This window comes from Pipistrellus kuhlii, unplaced genomic scaffold (assembly GCF_014108245.1).
Source record: "Pipistrellus kuhlii isolate mPipKuh1 unplaced genomic scaffold, mPipKuh1.p scaffold_m20_p_1, whole genome shotgun sequence".
NCBI classification, from domain to species: domain Eukaryota; kingdom Metazoa; phylum Chordata; class Mammalia; order Chiroptera; family Vespertilionidae; genus Pipistrellus; species Pipistrellus kuhlii.
In genome coordinates, this window is record NW_023425404.1 from 153,782,282 (window position 1) to 153,806,057 (window position 23,776).

Here is a 23,776-nt window from a genome sequence, read left to right on the forward strand (position 1 = left end):
TTTTCTCTCTCGTTTTTGTTAATCCTCAGCTGAGGATATTTTCCCATTGAATTTTAGAAAGAGTGGAAGAGAGAGGGAAAGACAGAGAGAAACATCCGTGTGAGAAAAACACATTAATTGGTTGCCTCCTGCATGAGGCCCAACCAGGGCCCGGGCCGGGGGAAGCCTGCAACCGAGGTATGTGCCCTTGACCAGAATAGAACCCTGGACTCTTTGGTCTGCAGGCTGACGCTGGATTCACTGAGCGAAACCAGCTAGGGTCTTCAAAAATTTTTTAAATAACATTTTTGCTTTAGAATAATTTGGGTACAAAGATTATACCCCACACCCAGTTTTCCTATTATTAACTCTTTTTAAAAAATATATATATGTTATTGATTTCCCACAGAGAGGAAGAGAGAGGAACAGAGAGTTAGAAACATCGATGAGAGAGAATCATCGATCAGCTGCCTCCTGCACCCTTCCCACCGAGGATGTGCCCGCAACCAAGTTTTTAATTTTTTACCCAATTTCTTATTTTTTACCCAATTTTTTACCCGCAACTGAAAAATTGGGTAAAAAATAAGGAATTGGGTAAAAAAATAAATAAAAACTAAAGGACATCATGTAAAAATGGAAATATGAGTAAATTTTGGATATAAGCTAATAATATGCATCAATATTGGTTCACTACTTATAGTAGGTGTACCATACTAATGCAAGAGTTAATAATAGGCCGAAAACAGTTTGGCTCAGTGGATAGAGCGTCAGCCAGCAGACTGAAAAGTCCTGGGTTCGATTCTGGTCAAGGGCATGTACTTGGTTGTGGGCATATCCCCAGTAGGGGGTGTGCAAGAGGCAGCTGATTGATGACTCTCATCGATGTTTCTAACTCTGTATCTCTCTCCCTTCCTCTCTGTACAAAATCAATAAAAAATACATTTAAAAAATAATTGACATATATTAGTGTCAAGTATACAACACAGTGATTTGATATTTATATATATTATTAAATATTCACTGAAGTAAGCCTAGTTAACATCCATCACCATACATATTTCTCACTTTTTTTTCTTATGATGAGACATTTTAAGATCTTTCTTTCTTAGCAACATTCAAATATGCAGTTCAGTATTTTCAGTATTATTAACTACTAGGGGCCCAGTGCACAAATTTGTGCACCTTGAAAGAAACTGTGGGTCGTGAGGCTGAGGTGGGCATGGGGCAGGTCTCAGTCCATCCTCCAAGCCTCCCGCCCGGCCCCTCCTGCTGCAGCCCCGGTCCCCTGTCTGCCTGCAGCTCCGCCCTTGCCACAGCTCCCACGCACTGATAGTGTGTGCCCCTCTTGTAGGGGCCATCACCCGTCAGGAGCAGGGAGAGGTGGAGAAACCCTCAGGAGCGAACAGGGCCAGCAGCCATGGCTCGCACCCACTGATGGTGCTGAGCGATTGGGGCCAGAGCACCAGGCACAGCGTCAGGTGCAAGTGTGGCTCCAGCATTGGCAGTGGGTACAAATGGGGCCAGCACCAGCAGCAGGTGTGAGCCCTAGGCAGGACCATAGCATGCAGGTGCTAAGAATTTTCAATAACCACCCTGATGATAGCGACAGGCACCCTGCCTTGGTCTGACAATCCCGCTCACCTGCTCCACCATCTCGTTGCGACCGATGCCCACCATGTTCTGTGCATGCCCCCTGGTGGTCAGCACCCGTCATAACAACCGGTCGTTTGTTGTTCCACCATTGGGTTTATTTGCATATTAGCCTTTTATTATATAGGATAGTCACCATGCTGTGCATTACATCCCCATGGCTTACTTATTTTATAACTGGATGTTTGCACCTTTGGCCTCTTGCAACCTTTTTGCCTTACCCCTATGAGATAAAATTTCTTAGCAAACATTTTTAACTGAATTTATTGGGGTGATATTGGTTCACAAAACATACAAGTTTCATGCGTACAGCTCAGCAAAACATCATCTTCCCAATGCATTGTGTGGCCTTCGCCTAAAAGCAAAGTCTATTACCATCCCTCACCGCACTACTCCTACTCCTTGCCCAGCTCCACCTACTTCTTATTTCCCTTTCCCTCTGGCTATCACCACCTGTTGTCTGTGTCAGAGTGATATATATACCTAGGTTTTTGCTTAATCCCTTCACTTCTTTCATCCAGCCACCCAACCCCTCTGACGGCTGTCAGTCTATTCCATCTATCCATGCCTCTGTTTCTATTTTGTTCATTAGATTCCACGTATAGGGTGTCCTAAAAAATGTATACACATTTTGAATGACTATAAAGTGAGTGTTTATTAACCTACAGTTCATTTTCAAACTGATGACTGTTCAGGTACAGGCAATGCTGATAACTTGAAGCAATGGAATCACAAACATCAAGAATCATTTTGTTTGGTATTTGCATGCCCTCTATTCTTCAACTGTTGCTGATTGGTTGATGGTTGCCAGGAGCAGAGAGATAACGAGCTGAAGTTGCTGATGAGGCCACATTTTTTCTATCTTATCTACAAGGATTCATAGACAAATCCTGGCTGAACCCTGTGTTACCTGGATCTTTGATACTCAAGTCGTGGTCCATAGACCAGTGTCATCATCCTCACTTGGGAGCTTGTTAAAAATGCAGAATCTCAGGCTTCTCCGAGAATGACTGAATCAGAATGTGCATTTTAACACAATTCCCAAGAGATCCACATGCACATTAAAGTTCAGGAAGCATAGGTCCAGAGCGGGGTAGGCAAACTTTTCCTGTCATTAAAGTTTTATTGGGACATACGAGTGCCTGTGCACTTATGTTTTGTCTATGACTGATTTTGCATTACTTTGGCAGTTTTAAGAGTTACAACAGAGACTGTAGAGACCATAAAGCCTTAATCTTTATTGCCTATGGTTTTACACAAAAGTTTGCTGATCCCTGGTTTAGCCACACACTGCACTATCTATGATGGACTTGCAAGGAGGGCGGTTCCAATTCCATTCTACACCACTAACCCATTACCTGCTTCTTAAGAAGCAGCTAACAATTCATGACTTCTCATACACTGTAAGGACTTCTTTGGAGAATTAGTGTGCTACATCTCCATGACAGAAAGTAAAGAGATGGTCTCCCCGTCCCCATTCCCAAACAGAAAGTGAGGGAGATGTCAAAAGAATCACTTTGAGATAACTGATTCCTGAGTTGTTCCTGAAAAGAAAAAGAAAGAAAAAAAAAAGTCTATGAGACATTGTTGGAGGGTGAATGGTGAGAATAAGGAGAAAGGACCACGGTGGCAGTGAAATGGACCTGATATAGTAACTGTTCTCTCCCCCCCTCCTTGTCTCCTTTCTCTTCTCCATCCTTCTTCATAGGTTTATTTTACCACAAAAATCACCCTTTTAAATAAAATGTACACCGAGTGGCCAGATTATTATGATCTCTGAACGCATAATAAAATGGCCACTAAGTGTATATCCTACATAATAAAAAGTTAGTATGCAAATTGTCCCCTAGACCAGGAGTGCAACCCTCAGGCAGGCTGGCCAATGCCCATGTCCCCTCCTCCTGGCCAGGCTGACCAGACCCCACCCAGACAGGAATTCATGCACTGGGCCTCTAATATATATGTATATACATGGAGTGGCCATATTATTATGCATTCAGATATCATAATAATCTGGCTACTCAGTGTATAACTCAATATATTACTGTATTCACAGAACTGTGTAATCATCACCAATATCTAATTGTAGAATATTTCATCTTCCCTAAAAGAGACCCTGTACCCATTAGCAGTTCTACTCATTTCTCCCACCCCCAATCATAGGCAACTACAAGTCTACTTTCTGTCTTTATAGATTTTCCTTTTTGGGGCATCTCATATAACTGGGATTGTATCATATTTTACCCCCCCCCCCCTTTTTTTTTTTTGGCTTGGTTTCTTTCACTTACATAATGTTTTCAAGGTTTATCTATTTTATAGCATAAATCAGTGTTTCATTACTTTTTATTACTGAATAATATTCCGATATATGGATATACTATTATATTGATATCTTTTATTTATTTGGTCATCAGTTGAGAGAGATTTGGGTTGTTCCCAATTTTCTGATAATATAAATAACGCTTGATTGGATAAAATAATATATAAACATTTGCATAACAAAATTTTGTTTGCATGACTGATTTCAACATCTTGGGTATATACCTGGGAGTAGAATTTCTGCATCTTATGTAACTCTTTGTTCATCTTTTCAAGGACTGCCAGACTTTCCAAAAGTGGTATTCCATTATATCCTCTTACCAACAATGGGAAGGCAGTGTATGAGAGTTCTAGTCTCTCCATCTTGTTTCCAACACTTGTTATTGTCTATATTTTTTATTAATAGCTATCCTAGTGGGTATAGAATGATATATGATTTTGGTTTTAATTTTCATTTCACTAATGATATTGATGTTGAGCATCTTTTCATATGTTTATTGGCCATTTATATATTTTCTTGGGAGATTCACTCAAATGTTTTTGTCCACATTTTTTTTAACATTTTTTTATTGTTTGAAGTATTACAAAATAGTAGTACATATGTCTCTTTCTCCCCCATTGACCTCCCCCCAGCTTCCCCAACCCCCTAGTACATGCCCTCACCTGGCCCCCACTCCCCACCAGTGTCTTGTATTGATTGGTTATGCTTATATGCATGCATACAAGTCCTTCGGTTGATCATAAAATTAAACGATATGTCTTTTTGTTATTGAGTTATGGGTAGCTGATTTTGAGTTGTCTTAAGGGGTCTTTACCATACAGGCCTTCTAAGAAGAGTGAGATCAAACCACTAGAGGCCATCAGAAAGCTAAATCATTTATGGTTATTGGGAAGAGACATTACCCTTATTAAAGAACTGTTGATGGATTTTCTGAAAACTAATGAAAGCACTAAAGAGAAAAAGAACCAGAATATGGGCTTACAAGCCAGACATTTCAGTGGTATCAATGTCAGGAGATTTCTCACCTTTTCCCTGAACATTACCTCCCACTCCTTTCACCTTCCTAGCAGCCACAATGTGTGAGTAGTTAACCAATAACAGGGGCAAGGGACAGAAGGAAGTAACTTCAACTGTAGGGGAGAGGAAACACTTAGTGAACTGAGACAGTGAGGTTTTTATTTAAATTTAATTGAAAGGTTTTTTATTACAACTTTATTTTTACCAGTTTTGCTAAGAAGCAGCAACAGCAGCAGAGTTGATTAAGAAAAATGAAGAAAATTGCAAAAAGGGAAACACACATAAAAGAAAGTGGTGCCTGCTTTTTAGATATTGATACCGGGGGCCATGCTTTCCGTAACCACCACCTTGTAGTTGCAGAAAGCCCCAGATGAGCCAAAACCAGTTTGGCTCAGTGGATAGAGAGTCAGCCTGCAGACTGAAGGGTCCCGGGTTAGATTCCGGTCAAGAGCATGTACCTTGGTTGCGGGCACATCCCCATTGGGGGGTGTGCAAAAGGCAGCTGATCAATGATTCTCTCTCATTGATGTTTCTAACTGTCTATCCCTCTCTCTTCCTCTCTATAAAAAAATCAATAAAATATATATATTTTTTAAAAAGAAAGCCCCAGATGATTTGAATTGTATGCATTATTATATCAAGGCGTTAGGTGGCTTGCATGAATGTGTCTTCTGGGTTTAGGCATCCTATGCCACTCTTGCTGTGAAATTGAAGTGCATGTAGAAAAAACATACACTATATGAAACTTTACAACACTTGTGACAACAGTTCCATTTGGTCTATGCGCAGAGTAATATTTCTCCAATTATCCTCCAAAACTCCCCACAGACCAGGCTTTCGTCCTCATTAGGTGCTGGCCTCAGCCTAACCACCCAGGACTGTCCTATTAAATCGCTTCCAGGATGTTACAGCCAGCTACTTCCAATTTCTAGAACCTATTCTCTACCAATGTTATTGAAAACAATTTCTACTTCATCTAGATGTTTCTTTCTGCAATGGCAATTGAAGTTTTTCTTACACACACACACACATGAAGTTTTATTAAATCAAAGATGAAGGTATTTTTTAATACCTAAGAGTAACAACAACAACAACAACAAAAAGATATGCCTAAAATTTTATAAAGAGATGGGACTGACTGAGCTCAATGGAGTCAAAGGCAGTTGTGTGACAATAAATATTGAGCTTGTTTATAATGTTACCCCTTCTGAGTCTAGCTTGTCTGAAAGGCCATTTACAAGAGCAGCATCAGTACAAACCTCTACGGCATGATTGTGTGTCTGATGGGACTGACGTAGGAAGTCAGAGAACAGTAATGGCTTGAGGAGCAGGAAGGCCAGGATGTTGGCTGGACAGTCAGCTTTGATATTGTATTCCATCTACAGGATAATGGGGAATGTGGGGTCAGAATGACATCAAGGAAGCTGAGGGATGTCCCTGGAGGCTGACAGCCATAGGGATGTTGAGAGACCCTGTATACGCAGAGTAAGTAGAATTATTTATTAAATATTCTGGAGCTATGGTCTGGAAACTTCAGTGAGGAGTATGCCAACCACATCTCTAGTCTTGGTTTTTGGATTGGGATGGGAGAAAGGAAGGCCACTGATTGAGAGGCTTGAGAAGAAAGAGGAAGTATGTGAACAGTTAGTTAATGGGGTTTGGAAAGAAACAATGAAAGAAGCCAGCAAGGGTCATTAATGGGAAGAGGCAGGGATAAGGGACAGATTCAGGGATGGAGATAAGCCTGAGGGGACGAGGGCACGATCTGGAGAGGTTCCTGCAGAGGTGCCAATAACTTTATGGACAAAAGAGATGGGGGAGGGAGTCAGCAGCCAAGGGAAGTGGGAACAATGAAACTATTGATGCTAAATTTTTTCATTTTATATTTGATACATTGGTGTCGCCTAACTTGTCACATGAATAACAATCCCATCAAGTTGCAAAACCTGAATACCAATGCTAAGAAGAACTTGGGGTTTCTCTGACCAGTGCCTTTTTTTGTTGTGAAATTCTTCAATTTGAAAAGGGGAATTTCCAGTGGAAATAATAGACTGTAAATTGTTTACTTGACAAAACACCATTAGACTAAGCTAAAGACCTTGATACACAAGGAGATGATAACAGAAGTTTACCTGCCAAGTGCTTTCATAATGAAATGGCAGGGAGATTTTTCCTGACCTGTAGAGCAAAGAAAACGTTCTGAAAGATCCTGTATTTATTTAAGGGGTGAAAAAGTAGGAATAATGAAAAAGCCAATTAATGAATAAACTGAGTGGGAATCGGGCAAAAGACTCATTGAAAAAGCCTTAAGTTGTTTAGCTATAGATTTATCCTTAATATTGGAACAAATAGAGAAAAAAAAATTTTTTTTCAGGGGTGCTTTACTTAGATTTATTTTCCTCATTTTCCATCTATGGTGTATTTAATATTAAAAAGGGACACAGAGAAAAAAGGAGTGATGAGTGATAATTAAAGCACAGAAACATTTAGATGACATGTTATCAAATATACTAGAGGCCTGGTGCATGAAATTCGTGCACAGGGGCAGGTGTGTCCCTTAGCCCAGCCTGCACCCTCTCCAATCTGGGGCCCCTTGAGAGATGTCCGACTGCCCGGTGGTATTGGACCTAAATGGGCAGTCGGACATCCCTCACATAATCCAGGACTGCTTGCTCCCAACTGCTTGCCTGTCTGTCAGCCTGATCACCCCGTAACCAATCCCCTGCCAGCCTGATCACTCCTAACTGCTTCCCTGCTGGCATAATTGCCCCTAACTGCCCTCTCCTGCAGGCCTTATCCCCCCAACTGCCCTCTCCTGCAGACCTGATCCCCCCTAACTGTTCTCTCCTGCAGGCCTGGTCACTCCCACCTGCCCTCCTCTGCTGGCCCTGTCAACCCCTCATTGCCCTCCACCAATGGCCTGATTACCCACAACTGTCCTCCCCTGCTGGCCATCTTGTAGCAAGCATCTTGTGTCCACATGGGGGCAGCCATCTTGTATGTTGGAGTGATGGTCAATTTGCATATTACCTCTATTATATAGGATAGGAAGTTTATAAAAATTTGCTTCTGCTGTATTTTTAAGCTTTATTTTTTTCCAATCAAGGTGCACTTATTGAATCTTTTTTTAAAATATATTTTATTGATTTTTCACAGAGAGGAAGGGAGAGAGATAGAGAGTTAGAAACGTCAATGAGAGAGAAACATTGACCAGCTGCCTCTTGCACACCTCCTACTGGGGATGTGCCCACAACCCAGGTACATGCCCTTGACCGGAATTGAACCTGGGACCTTTCAGTCCGCAGACCGACGCTCTACCACTGAGCCAAACTGGTTTCAGCCACTTATTGAATGCACCAAGTGCTATGCATGCTTCAGGGTAGGTACAGGCATGATTCTTACTTTTTTTTTTTTTTAAATGCTTCCTTTAATACATAAAGCCAATATAGCTATTTCTAAGTTCAACTGTTTATGCATCTCTATATTATTCAAAGTGTTATGTCTGTGATGTTAAGACAGTCATATCCAAGTGTCATCAGGTAGCAGTTTTCTATGGGTGTCATCTTTTGTCATACCTGCTCCCCATTTCACATTCAGTTGACAAACTGCTCTAGGAAATTAAGAAGTTCTCCCAGGCCCCAGAGTAATCACATACCTAATGTTCTTCCCCATCTTATTGTGCCAGAAACAAAGTTCGGAAGAAGACACAAAGTTTTCACAAGTGTCCCAGCTTATCAATATACTGTTTTATCACTTTCATTAATAAAGTAGATTACAATGGAATGTTAATTTGCATCTTATCCGATTGTTACAAGATATTGACATTCTCCTAAAGACACATGATTCTCTAGATGCAAGGTCACTCTCAGAACAGTCTCCCTTCTAGTTAGTGGAGAGCTCACCACAGGAGCAAGGAGTTGTTTCCTGTTCTCCAACTACGCGCTTGAAACAGTGCTTTGCAAGATCAGCGCTGATTCTGGTATAAGCGTTCACAATTCTGAGACAGTCTCATTACACATCTGGTAGAATTGAAAGACTGCCTGACTTAATCTTATCGTAGTTAGTGTATTAGTGTTACTACATTTGAGAATTATTTTCCATTATTCAGTTTCACTCAAGAGAGAATAAAGAATTTGGGCAAAAATTATAACCAAGTTATGAGTAATTCTCTAAGCTAAAGAAACAAAGTAATTGCTGAAGTTAACAAAGATGCAATAGTTCTCTTCATATGACCTTGCACTGCTTTGTGAACTGCATTATTAAAAAGGAGCTTAGCAAAAATTTGACCAATAAGAATTTAATTTCATACCAATAGAACTTTAGATTTTAGATTTTAGATTTATTTAGGGCCTTTTGCACATGTTTATAGAATATTTAGTTTACTCTAATAGATGACAAGATAGCTCCCCCTCAGTGAGACTCTGGCCTAAACATATTTGCTTTACTTATATATAATAGCAAGAGGATAACATTAAACATGGAAGCTTTTGATTTGTGGCACTGAACCATGATCTACACAAGGCATCCTTCAAAAGGTACAATTAAGGATCCAGCTACAATAGCTTTTCAGCAATACAAGCCCGATTGAGGTCTTCTGGCCCATTTGCTTGACATTCATGTTTTATGCCTTGAAATTTCTTTTTAATTGCATCCTTGGAGCTCGTATAGATCATTTTACTTTTCAGAGGTGCTAGTTCTGGTGCCCATAAGAAAAACATCAGCTCCTCTTTTCTGGATTCCTTGGTTTCAAAGCTTGCATCATACAAAGCATAGCGACAATCTTTCTCTGGAAGCATTCCCACAAAATGCTTGAAAGGATCGGTTATGGTTACACCAACATCTCCAACCAAGATCTCTTTGCCTTCTTCTACAATGATGCACTTTTTGTCTGCACTGAGACAAAAAAATGACAGCCTTCTTTTCTTGATTTCTTCTGGTGTGGAACACTTCCTAACTTTCATGTCATAAAAAAATGCGATATACTTCATCAGCAACTTGCACTCCTGAGGCCATCTTCGCGGAGGCGGTCGCAGGGATGCCGGGGCAGGGAGCCTGCGGGCGTGGAGGGTGCTGAGTGGGCGCCTAGTGTCCTCGCAGCAGCGCGGCCGAGCAACCCACCCATGATTCTTACTTTTATGGAGCTTACACTCTTAGGAAAACAAGACTAACCACAAAGAGAGAAGAATACAAGATGCTTTCACGGAAATTAATTGAATATTATCATGCATATTGACAGAAATGAAAGATAATACTTTTGTGGTATTATATGATGGAAAAGACTAATTGAAAGTTAAGAAAAAAACAAATGTAATTCTCCCCCCCCCCCCCCCCCGCCCAAAAAAGAAAAAAAGCTTTGGGCTGTTTAATTTTGTTTAAACTTGAATCATTAGACGCTCTTTTCTAAAGTGTCACAGAGCTGTATACCATTGAAGAGAGTGCTAAGTATTTTTTATATTCATTCTCTCCTTCCTGTTTATACAACATCAACTTTTAGTTGATCTCCTAACCACTTAGTTAAAATACTCATTTGTAGCTCGGTGTAATCAAATGACTAAAGTCTATCCTATGACATAAAAATAGAGTTTCTGGTAAGTCTCCTGAAAGGCGCTCCAATGCATTTTTTTTTTCTTCTTCCACCTGTTTCAAGGAAAATAGGCATATTGGCTAGATATCCCTCCCCACATTAGGTTATGAGAATGAGGGCAACAGCTCAGGCAAGTAAGAAGTTAGACGGAGCTGGAGTCTCTGATGACTATTAATATTAAGGTGCTCTATATGCTTAGGCTGTTTACTTCTGGACTTCATTTATATGTGAGAGAGAGAAATATCTAGCTCTCTTAAGTCAGTTTTTCTCATATCTATTATACACAGGCAAGCCTAATAATAACTGATACAAATGTTGGTAAAATATACAAAATAACTGATACAATTAATTTCTATGTTTAATACAAAGAATGAGAATTGCCTTTGAGTAGTTTTGTTTAAATTAAAAGAGTGGATGGCAGAAAGATATTTTTAGTTTCTAAAAAGTCAATTCATTAAATTCATATGAAAATAAGTCTTGACTTTACTGGTATCTGACAAAAATTCGATTTGATATGAATCAAAGGCCTACATATAAAAACTATTAAGTTTTAGGGGAATATCTGAGATTTGAGAGTAGGCAAAGATTTCTTAGGACAAAGAAAGCAGTAACTATAAAAAGAAAAGCTAATTTAAATTCTATGTCATAAAAAATTTAAAACAGGCCCATCAAAAGTTATCATTTTAAAATAAAAACAGACAAGCCAGAGAAATAAAAATATATTTGCAAGGTAATTATCTGACAAAGGACTTGTATCTAAAATATATACACGACTCTTATAATTCTATAAATGAAAAAATTTAAGAATATGAGCAAAAGATTTGAGTAGACACTTCACAAAGAAAAATAATAAATAGCCATTACACACATGAAAATGGCCAATATCATCACAGAAGTGAAAATGAAAACTATAATATGAGACCATTGCACAAACACCAGAATGGCTACGATTGACAGCACCGACAATATCGAGTTTTGGAAAGGATATGGAGCAACCAGAACACCTGTACATTTTTGGCATGAGTGCAAAATGACATAAACACGTCTGTAAGCCAAGGAGAGGAGCCCCAGGAGAAACCAACCTGCCAACACCTTCATCTTGGATGTCCAACCTCCAGAACTGTGGCAAAATAATTTTTTGTTGCTTAAGCCACCCAGCCAACTCATATAGACAGCACATAGAATGGTCTTATTATGAAATCTAATCTGTCAATCTCTGCCTTTTATTTGGAGTGTTGAGATTATTTAAGTTTAATATAATTATTGGTTTAGTTTGATCTATGCCTACATCTTGTTTTCATTTTTATTTTTTCTCCTGATTTTTATAGTTATAAATAGTTCCTTTTATACAATTAGTATCCCATTGTATTCAGCATATAATTAATGTCACTACACATGAAAAATAAACAGGAAAATGTGAACCATAGTAAAGACAAAACAAAATGAAAAGAGGCATTAGGCCTCCAAAATTCTATTGGCAAAAAGTACACTGATAAAATTACTCAGCTACAAACAAGCGCTACTTTTCATGAAAAAATGAAGGGATGACTCAGAGGGTGAAACAATAGCTCAGAGGACAAACCAAGAGCCATGGAGATTTATTTCCATGTCTAGAAAATAAATGAAGGAACTTTCAATATTCTCCGTTGGATTTCAGAATTGCCTTGGGCAATGATTCCTTTGTTTATTCCATTTTCTCCTTTTTTGAGCAGAAGTATCTTTATCAATTGCCCTATGCCTACAGGATCATTGTTTTTTAGATGTATGTGAAGGAGGTAAGGATTTCTTTCTTTCACAGATTTACAGCTTGAGAGGAACTGTACTCATAGGTGTATTTCAGGAAGTTAACTCAAGGACTCTCTTCCACCATGATACCTTATTTAGATGAGAAGATTATGGATTTCTGACACTCATACTCTGCCCACTTAGCTTTTCTCTTTTATATTCTCATTTACTTAAACAGTTGAGTGCCTACTGTTTACTAGTCACTGAGTTACATGCTGGGTATTCGAAATTAAATAAGACAGCTACTTATCTTAAGTCTGATGAGAAAGACATAGAGATAAGCCCAAGATACCATCAAGGGGGAAATAGGTACAACATAGTTACATATCCAGAATGCAATGGGAGTAGAATGAAAGCATCTAAATCAGGGAAGCCAGAAAAGGAATCCTGATAAGGTGATACCTGAGCCAACTCCTGAAGGACAGGTACAAGTTACCATTCTTGTATTTCAGAAACGGTTGATTATTGGTAATTTATTATGGTCCAACCTGATAGGTAGGTAAGGAATATTCTACACAGAGGCCTTCCAGTTGAATATGACAAATTGAACACATATAGATTTATCAGCAACAAGACTTTCTCCTAGGACAAGTTAGTCATCCCTGCTTTTGTCAACTGTATAAATTACTGACTTGGTGCTTGAGATATTTCTTACCCAGACTTTGATGAAAATGAGTGAAATGTGGGAGCTGTCTCTCTTTATTATCATCACCTTGATGTTGATAGGAGACAGATGGGCACTTTCTATTTGTCCTGGGAGAAAGAACAGTTCCAAGGAAAAGTGGCCATCATGGGGAAGCTGATGAATAAGCCATTTCAAAAAAATTCACTGAATTATCACATGCCCTGGTCATCAGCCAGCTCCCCGTAATTCTGTTCTTAGTACGATTGTAGGGAAGCTGAAGGTGGATGAAATGCTAGTCATTGAGTTTCACCAGCTCTTAAGAATATGAATCACAAATGGATTTGTGCTAATAATATTTTGAATGGTTTTATAATTTTTATTAAATATTTATTAAATTTTAAATTAAATATTGGTTCTTCATCCTTGATGAGTTAACAGCTTGGTTTGCCTTTGACCAAGGGGAGAAAAAGCTGTCACTGCCTTGGTTCTCTGGGGAGGAGGGGTTCCAACGCCTTAACGGCTAAGCCCATAATCTCAAGGTTGAACGAGATCTCTCTTTTTCTCACTCAGCTCCTTTTTTTAAATTTTAACTTTACTTGGACACTGTGCTCAATTCCAATGCTGTGATAGATATGCCAAAAGAACTGTCAACATTTGATTTGGCTTAAACATCCTTGGTTATCTTCTGGCCTGGAAATGGAAAGTCCTGGTTCCACCTGGCACTGGCCTCAGGCCACACAGGAAGTCAGAGAACAAGAAGGGCCTGGCTCAGGGAGGGAATGGAGCTGTCCAGACCTGCTCTGGGCCTCAGCTGACAACCGCTGCCCTTCCTCCAGCCTCCAACAGATTTTGAAAATGTTCAAATTCCATTGAAATGATATTAAAGAAATTATTTCAAAGGCAAACATTTGAGAAGGAAAGGAAGCTGTATAACAATGGACAAGTGATAACTGACTTAATGGACCAGAGAAAGTAGAATCTTCTTTGAAAATGAAGAAAATCTTGAAAAGAGATTATTCATTCCATAAACCCCATACAATAGATTAAAAAAAAAACAAAAAACCTACAAGACATATCATTATGATATTTCTGAAAGCTGAGACAAATAGGAGACCTTTAAACTTTTCAGAAATAAAATAAGTGGGTCATCTCTAAAGCTAGGGATTTAGGACGATAATTAGCAAGATATTTTAATATCCGGTTGGCCCAGCCCCATGTCTATGAACCAAAACCCTTGGCTCACTCTTGGCTCCTGGTAACTCAGACCTCCATCTGGGTTTACATCTCTCTGTTCTGAGCTTCCTGGTCTGTGTCACTGGGCCTGCCTCGGGTGGTTGTCCTGACTTGTTTCCTTGCCTTTCTACTCTCTGCTTCATTCACCTCACCTGTCTGCATAAAGCTTCTCATCCTCTTGGCCAGTGGGCAGCAAACTCATTAGTCAACAGAGCCAAATATCAATAGTACAAGGATTGAAATTTCTTTTGAGAGCCACATATTTTAAACTTAAACTTCTTCTAACGCCACTTCTTCAAAATAGACTCACCCAGGCAGTGGTATTTTGTGGAGGAGCCACACTCAAAGAGCCACATGTGGCTTGTGAGCTGCAGTTTGCTAATCATAGCTCTTGGCTAAAGGTCTCCACTGGCCTGGATCATTCATCTTCATTCCTTTAAGACTGTCTAGGCCACATGTGTCAAACACAAGACCCGCGGGCCAAATCCGTCCCGCCAGGCCTTTCAATGTGGCCCGCACCACGCTGTCATCACTGCACTCCGCTGCGTTTCCATCACAATGACAGTTTATGACTGTTCAGTAAACCATTCGGCCCGCGATTTAGGCTGGATTTTAGATTTTGGCCCCTTCTCTGATTGAGTTCGACACCCCTAGTCTAGGCCAAAACTGGTGTGGCTCAGTGGATAGAGCATCGGCCTGCAGACTGAAGAGTCCCAGATTCAATTCCGGTCAAGGGAATGTACATTGGTTGCAGGCACATCCCCAGTAGGGGGTGTGTAGGAGGCAGCTAATTGATGTCTCTCTCGCCTCTCATCGATGTTTCTAACTCTCTATCCCTCTCCCTTCCTCTCTGTAAAAAAATCAATTAAAAAAAAAAAAAAGACTGTCGAGGCTACATGCTGCTCAAACTAGGAACATCAGACTCTCTTGTTAATAGTGAAATTCTGTCTCAGTGAACATTGTAGAAAAATTTTCCCCATGTGTCACCATAATTGTTTTCTCTCTCTCTCTCTCTCTCTCTCTCTCTCTCTCTCTCTCTCTCTCTCTCTCTCTCTCTCTCTCTTTCTCTCTTTCTCAAAAGAGGACTCTTTCAGGTCTTGAACAGCTATACCCAACTTCAAAATTCCACACAGACATAAATATAATCACTAGTTTTTGTAAAGGGCTTTACTCTAACTGAACATTTAAGAGTAAAGCAAAATGTTTAAAGTGTGTTAAGTAATTAGTCACATATTTATGCCATATGCACTTGTTATTCAGTGAAGGTATGGTTTGATTTCCAAATAACAAAATGTTGTGAATAGTATCAGGACAAATGGATACTGAATAGCTGAACTAATAATTTTACATTTTTAAGGTAAATTGTCTCATAATTTTCTGTTTTACTGTGTTTAGTGTATTTCTTCAATCCAGATGAAAGAGGACAAGATGCTTTGTCTGTGCCACTCTAACAATCAAGTCAATAAACTGTTCTTCCATGAAATCAGCATTATAGGTCCCATTTACAAATAAAGCGTCAGAGACAAAGGCTCCAATTTTAGAGGGTTAAATCCAGGTTGAATAGTCCAGATGCAGTGCTATTTGTACGGTTACCAAATCAGAGTCATACAATCTCTGAGGACAACTGAAGAAATTCTTTTGAATTTTTAAACAGAAGAACCTGGAAAAACAACAACAAAACAAAATCTTTTATTCAGCTAAAATTATAAATCTCTTGTATATTTGTCTCCTATAATTCTGAACATAAGAACCCTTATTAGAAATGAAAAGCAGGGGCATCTGCATTACTTTCAACAATAGGACGCATTTACAAAAAAGGAAGCTAAAGCAATGCGGGTGGCAGGTGGCTGGTATGGTTTGTACAGCACGTAGTTTGTATACAGAGGCGGGCAAAAGCAGGTTTACAGTTGTTCATGTGGAAATAATACAATAATAAATAAACAAACAAATAAATACAAGAATAAACGGTGTGTTTTGCATGTTCACAACTGCAAACCTACGTTTGCTGACCCCTGTGTGTGTGCATGGGTGTGCGTACATCCTAATACATATAAAGAGCTAGGTGGCATCACGACCAAACGGGCAACCAGTCACCATGAAATGCATGGACACCTCTTAGTTCCTCCCTCTCCCCCAGCCCCCGCCCTGCCAGCCGCTCAGCATGAGCAAGGGAGCTGGCAGCAAGGTGGGACTGGGGATATTGAGCGGAGGTGGCAGGCTGCTTCGCAGGATGGCTTCATGGGGCAGCAGCAAGCTTCGCAGAGCAGTTGAAGGGTGGGGGAGCCTCATGGAGCAGTTGAGGGGCCACGAGCATCGCGGAGCATCCCGGGGCGGGGAGCTTCACATAGCGTCACAGGGTGGCAGAGGCCACGTGATGGAGGCCGGGCTAGGCCTAGGGACCCTAACTGCGCACAATTTTGTGCGCGCTGGGCCTCTAAGATATGTGTGTGTGTGTGTGTGTGTGTGTGTGTGTGTGTGTGTGTATGTGTGTATGTATATGTATATATGTATATGTCTATATATATAGAAATATATAAGAAATTAGAAAATATAAGCAAATAAATAAATGTGTGGTTACTAATCATAATAGCTATTTCAAAGGAAATGCACAGGGACAAGGCCTACTTGTGGCTCTGCTATGCACTCACCACCTGGGAGACTTGCCATCCCATTCCCAGCATCTCTGCCCATATACACTTTCATGTCATGTCTTCATGCCTTTGCTCAAGCTCTTTCCTCTACTTGAGAATTCAGCTTCCCTTATTTTGAAGTGCAAACACTTAATCTTCAAAGCCCAGCACACCTTCCTGTGTTGACTCAATAAGGGTCAAACCTTCCTCTCTTGATCCTTTCTTGCTACTCCATACAGCTCTTGTTACATTTTGCTTGGTATTATATAGTTACTTCCCAGTGAGATGATAAGTAACTTAAGAGCAGAGACTGTGTTGTACTGATTTATGTTTTCCTACAGTTCCCTAAGTAGAACTCAATAATGCTTGGTTGGGATTTCCAAGACCGTCAAATTCAGATGGCACCACTGTGAGTTATAACTATGAGTATGATTTGACCTGTCTCCACATGTCCTCAACTGCCTCAGATAGGTGAATGAGATTTGCAGCTGATTCTTCAAGTCAAAGTTTAGGATGATGATATCAATGTGGTGTAGCAGAGTATTAGAAATATATATTATGTGAGCTGGGGCTAATTTGGATACTGCACACCTGGCCAGAGACATACATACATTCATTAGCAACCAGCTCTCTGTCATGCAAATCAGATCGTAGTGCTCACACATGGGGGATAGCAGACCTGTGTGTTTGCACATTCTCTCTTTTAATTACCACTTAGATCCTCTTGCTCTCAGCTGTCTCTGGTGCTAGTCTGCGTGGGCTCCAACTTGCTTCACCTGGGAGCAACCGGACAGTGCCTCACTTCCTGCTTGCACCACGCCCCTCTTCCTTGCCTACCACCCTTGAGTTACAGGGCACAAATAATATTCTCTCTCACAACGAAGTTAAAAACCTTTTATCATTTATAACTGAACACTGGCTAACACAAAGGAGGAGATGTAGAGTGTCAGGTCTTATGAAAAACAGGTTCTCTTAATGTTCTCACCCAAAGCCAAGAAGTGGATATTTTTCGTTCCATTTTCAAGCAACTGAGAATCGGCAAAGGTAAGTCGCTGGGCCAAGTTTACATGGCTCTTAAAGAACAGAACTAGAATTTGATCGAGGTCTATTTCTTAGCTCATTATTACTTCCATACAGCCTGCTGCCTCTCAAATATTGATAAGATAAATAACTCAAATTGAATGAATGACTAAAAAAATACATTTTATTGATTTTTTACAGAGAGGAAGGGAGAGGGATGGAGAGTAAGAAACATCGATGAGAGAGAAACATCGATCAGCTGCCTCCTGCACACCCCCCACTGGGGATGTACCCGCAACCAAGATATGTGCCCTTGACGGAAATCGAATCTGGGACCTCCCAGTCCGCAGGATGATGCTCTATCCATTGAGCCAAACCGGTTTTGGCAAATGAATGACTTTTTAAAAATTAGAATAAAGCAGTTATCCAATTTAATTAAGTTCAAATTTAAAAAGGGCAAAAATATAGATGTGAACATGTGCACGTGTGCCCATTTGTGTCTCTAGCTCTGGCCACTCAGGAAGTCCAGGAGCTGCAACCTTCAAATATCAATTTATACACCCGGGCCCCAAATACTGCTTTTTAAAAATCACTCTTCACTATACAGAACAACAGAATATTTATATTAATTTAAACTAACTCACAACAAAATACTTATTGATTACCGAGTGTGAAGATGTAACTTTACAATAAAGAAGCCTGATAGGTACCTCTTAATTGGGCGAACAAAGTTAACCTACCGCCGAAACCAGTTTGGCTCAGTGGATAGAGCGTCGGCCTGCAGACTAAAGGGTCCCAGGTTTGATTCCGGTCAGGGGCAGATATCTTGGTTGCGGGCACATCCCCGGTGGGGGGTGTGCATGAGGCAGCTGATTGATGTTTCTCTCTCATCGTTGTTTCTAATTTGTTCTTTTAGGCCTAGTTCTAATCTGTGAAATGGGATGCAGACTACATTTTATCATTTCTTATCCTCATAATAATGGGTGTATTCACCAACTTTTTATCATTGAAACACAGTTGACATATACTATATTAGTTTCAGTTGTACAACATAGTGATTCTATACTTATATATCTTATTAAGTGATCACCATGATTAAGTCTAGTAACCATTTATCACCATACAAAGTTATTACAATATTATTGACTATATTCCCTATGCTATACATTACATCTCTGTGACTTCTTTATTTTGCAACTGTAAGTTTGCATGTCTTAATCCCCCTCTCCTATTTTGCCCACCCCCCTACAATCCTCCCCTCTGGCAGTCATCAGTTTATTCTCTGTATCTATGAGTCTGTTTAAGTTTTGTTTTATTTTTCAGGTTCTACATAAAATGAAATCATATGGTATTTGTATTTCCCTGTATGACTTATTTTACTTAGCATAATTCCCTCTAAATCCATCCATGTTGTTATAGATGGCAAGATGGCAAAATTTTATTTTTTAATGGCTGAGTAATATTTCTATACACACACACTCACACACACACACACCTCCCCCCCACACACACACATGTATATTACATCTTTCTTTTTTTTAAATCTTTACTGTTCAGATTATTACAGATGTTCCTCTTTTTCCCCCCCATAGTTCCCCTTCACCCAGTTTCCACCCCACCCCAGACCCTCACGCCCCTACTGTCCTCATCCATAGGTGTGAGCTCTTTGTCCAATCTCCTCCCGCACCCCCCACATCTCCCTGAGAATTGTCAGACCACTTCTTTTCCATGCCCCTGATTCTATTACAATCACCAGTTTGTTCTGTTTGTCAGATATTTTATTCATTTGATTTTTAGATTCACTTGTTGATAGATATGTATTTGTTGTTACTTTGTTGTTCATAGTTTTTTTATCTTTACCTTTTTCTTCTTCCTCTTCTTAAAAAATACTCTTCAGGATTTCATATAATACTGGTTTGGTGGTGATGAATTCCTTTAGCTTTTTTTTTTTTTTTTTTTTTTTTTTTTTTTTTTTTTTTTTTTTTTTTTTTTTTTTTTTTTTTTTTTTTTTTTGTCTGTGAAGCTCCTTATCTGACCGTCAGTTCTAAATGATAGCTTTGCTGGGTAATCTTGGTTGTAGGTTCTTGCTATTCATCACTTTGAATATTTCTTGCCACTCCCTTCTGGCCTGCATAGTTTCTGTTGAGAAATCAGCTGACAATCATATGGGTACTCCCTTGTAAGTAACTAACTGTTTTTCTCTTGCTGCTTTTAATATTCTCTGTCTTTTGCTCTTGACATTTTAATTATGATATGTCTTGGTGTGGTCCTTTTTGGATTCCTCTTGTTTGGGGTTCTCTGCATTACCTGGACTTATAAGTGTATTTCTTTCACCAGGTAGGGGAAATTTTCTGTCAAATAGGTTTTCAATATCTTGCTTTCTTCTTCCTCTTTTTCCTCTTCCTCTTCTTCTTCTCCTTCTTCTTCTTCTTCTTCTTCTTCTTCTTCTTCTTCTTCTTCTTCTTCTTCTTCTTCTTCTTCAGATGTTGGTATGTTTGAAGTTGTCCCAGAATCTCCTTATACTAACTTCATATTTTTAGAGTCTTTTTTTCTTTTTGCTCTTCCAATTGGGTGTTTTTTTGTTTGTTTGTTTGTTTTTTTTGTTTTGTTTTGTTTTTTGCTTCCTCATACTGCAAATCTTTGACTTGATTCTTGGGATCTTCTAGTCTACTATTGAATATCTATATATATTATTCTTTATTTCAGTCAGTGTATGCTTAATCTGACTGGTCCTTTTCTTTCTTTCTTTCTTTCTTTCTTTCTTTTTTTTTTTTTTTTTTTGGCATTCTCACTAAGATCCTTGAAGTCTCACTAAGTTCCTCAGAGGTTTCTAGAAGATTCTTGAGTAACCTTATAACTGTGGCTTTCTTCCATTTCTTTTATTTGTGACATGTTTCTTTGTCTCCATATTTTGGCTTCCCTGTGTTTGTTTCTATGTGTTGGATAGAGCTGCTAATTCTCTTTGAGTTGATAGTGACCTTGAGTGATAGGTGTCCTATAGGGCCCAGTGGCTCAGCCTCCTCAGTCACCTGGTGAACACTCTTGGTGAAACCCTTTGTGGGCAATGTGCACACTCTTGTTGTAGTTAAGCCTTGATTGCTGTTGGTATTACTGGGAGGAACTGACCTCTAGGCCAATTGGCTGTGAGGACCAGCTGTGTCTACACAGCTGAAGAGCTCCTGTGCAGGAGACACCCTTATGGAGCAAGACTTACTTCAGTGGGGCTTTGGTGCTCATTGAGTCTGCCCCTCGAAAGTGTCACTTATTGATGTGAAGAGTTGTAATCTGGTATAGTCTCACACTGACCACTGGGTACACTGGCTCTTAGATCTCCAAGGAGGTGCAAAGTCAGCCACTGCCTGTGGCCACCCAGCAGGAGCTACAGAGATATCTGCAGATTTCTCCTCTTTGTTTGGGGTTTGGAGGTGCCCAGATGAGGCCCAGTTGTGAAGCAAGGCAGACTGCTGCTGCTGGATGATTGCTTTGGGGCTCTCTAACCCAGCTTCTCTCTGTGTGATAGGCTTGAGGCTGATAAAGGACAGGCCATTCATATGCAAAAGCCACTGTTAAATTGTATCTGCATCTGTTTCTTCAATTACACTTTTACAGTGATGATCAGAACTCCAATTTTATTTTGTACAAAAAGCCTGATGCACAAAATTCATGCAAAGGGCTCAGCCCTCACAGCTGTGGAGGCTTGCCTCGGATCTTGCCTCGGATGTTACAGCCCTAGCTTCACCTGGAAGGTTGTCTAGGAGGACATCTGAAAGGATGTCCAAAAGGTCGTTTGGCTGTCTGGTCTAATTAGTATGTTATGCTTTTATTATTATAGATTATTATTGATTTCAGAGAGGAAGGGAAAGGGAAAGAGAGATAAAAACATCCATGATGAGAGAGAATCATTGATTGGTTGCCTCCTGCACACCCCCTACTGGGGATAGAGCCTGCAACTCAGGCATGTGCCCTTGACCAGAATCAAACCAGGGACCTTTTAGTCCATAGGCCAATGCTTTATCCACTGAGTCAAACTGGCTAGGGTGAAAAATGTCTATTCAGGTCCTCTTCCAATTTCATAATTAGATTGTTTGGTTATCTTTGCCTTTGAGTTATCTGAGTTCTTTATATATTTTGTATATTAATCCCTTATCAAATATATGATTTGCAAAATCTGTGCCATTTAGCAAGTTATCTTTTTGTTTAATTGATGTTTCTTATGCAAAAGCTTTTTCACTTTGATGTAGTCCCATTTGTTTATTTTAAATTTTGTTGCCCTTGCCAAGGAGGCAGATCCAAAAAATATTGCTAAGACTGATGTCAAAGAGTTTACTGCCTACATTGTCTTCTTGGCGCTTTATGGTTTTATCTATTACATTTAAGTCTTTAATCCACTTTGAGTTTATTATTTTTTAAGGCATAAGAAAGTGGTCTAGTTTTATTCTTTTGCACGTAGCTGTCCAGTTTTTTGAACACTATTTATTGAAGAGACTGTTTTTTCTGCCATTGTATATTTTTGCTTCCTTTTTTATAGATTAATTGACCATATAAAGTGGGTTTATTTCTGCCTTCTTTATTCTGCTCCATTGATCTATGTGTCTGCTTTTGTACTAGTACCTGCTTTTATTATTATGACTATGTAGTATACTGTGAAATCAGTAAGCACGATCCCTCCAGCTTTATTCTTCTTACTCAAGATTGCTTTGACTATTTATGGTCTTTTGTGGTTCCATGAAAACTTTAGGGTGAATTTTTTCTACTTCTATGAAAACTGCCATTGGTATTTTGATAGGGATTGCATTGAATCTATAGATTGCTTTGGGTGGTATGGACATTTTAACAATATTAATTCTTCCAATCCATGAGCATGGTATATATTTTCATTTATTTGTGTCATACTCAATTTTTTTCATTAATATATTATAGTTTTCAGATGTTTTGGAGGCTCATCTCTCCTGTGCAGGATCTAAGGGTTGGAGTGCCTAATGTGGATCTTAAATCCTTCACTCCTTAGGGAAAAGTTCTGTACCTTTGAGATGCCTCCTGACCATGAAACACTGAAACTGGGGTGTGTGGTTTTTTGTTCATAATGGGACTATCTCTTTCTCTCAGTGCTATCCTTTACAGTGTTATCCTTTGTTGCAGGTACTCTGTTCATTCAGTTCCTAGGTCCCCTTCAGAGGTAATTATTCCATATGTAGGTATAGATTTGTTATGCATGAGAGGAGGTGATTTCAGGTTCAATGCTGCCATTTTGAACTCCCTCCCCAATAATTTTTTTAAATTAAGCTTTCTTAGAATGTCTCTCTTTTATAAGAAGTGAGCAACCTGTGTGCAAAAAATTATGAAGACACTTCACAAACACTAGATTCTCAAACAAACTGAAAAAACTAAATTAATTAATAATTTATTTAGTCTTTGTCTTTGTTTTCTCTTCCAAAATTAGGACTAGGTGACAGAAAAAACATTATATGAGGAAACATGAGCCATTTTCGGCCCTGGCTTCATTCTTGTATCTATTAGTTACATGACCTTAGGGAGGCTTTTAATCAGGTTGGATTACTCTTTCCTCATCTGGACAATGAGATAATTTGGTTAGATGACCTCTGCTGTCCTGATTTTGAGAGTCTGCAATTCCATCATGTTTTCTCCAAACCAATTAGATACGTTTCCATTTCTAGTGAGAAAAGTTAACAATGGGGAAGGTAACATTTCTCAGGATAATGTGAGCCCAAGACCAAAAACACTACCTTGTTTGAAGTCACTGGTTCCTGAGCACATTGTGGTATGTTGACTTTTACTTTTCTCCCCTTTACAGGTTCCAGTAAAAGATCCTTATCTTGAACAAACAATGCTAGCTGCTCATTTAGCTTAGTGTTGAAACTTAAAAGAAAAAGTCCTGATTAGAGAGCTATTTTACCATCCTTTCAATAATAGAG

The 23,776-nt window shown here is 39.4% G+C and overlaps 1 long non-coding RNA gene and 1 pseudogene across 1 annotated transcript; one reads left to right on the forward strand and one right to left on the reverse strand.

The window, feature by feature from the left end:
* The first annotated feature begins 356 nt into the window (after positions 1–356).
* LOC118704889 lies at positions 357–19,037 on the forward strand. Its single transcript, XR_004983539.1, has 3 exons — positions 357–370; positions 4,234–4,244; positions 18,927–19,037. It is a non-coding gene; the product is annotated as an uncharacterized LOC118704889 (long non-coding RNA).
* LOC118704881 lies at positions 9,291–9,994 on the reverse strand (annotated as a pseudogene).
* Positions 19,038–23,776: the final 4,739 nt, after the last annotated feature.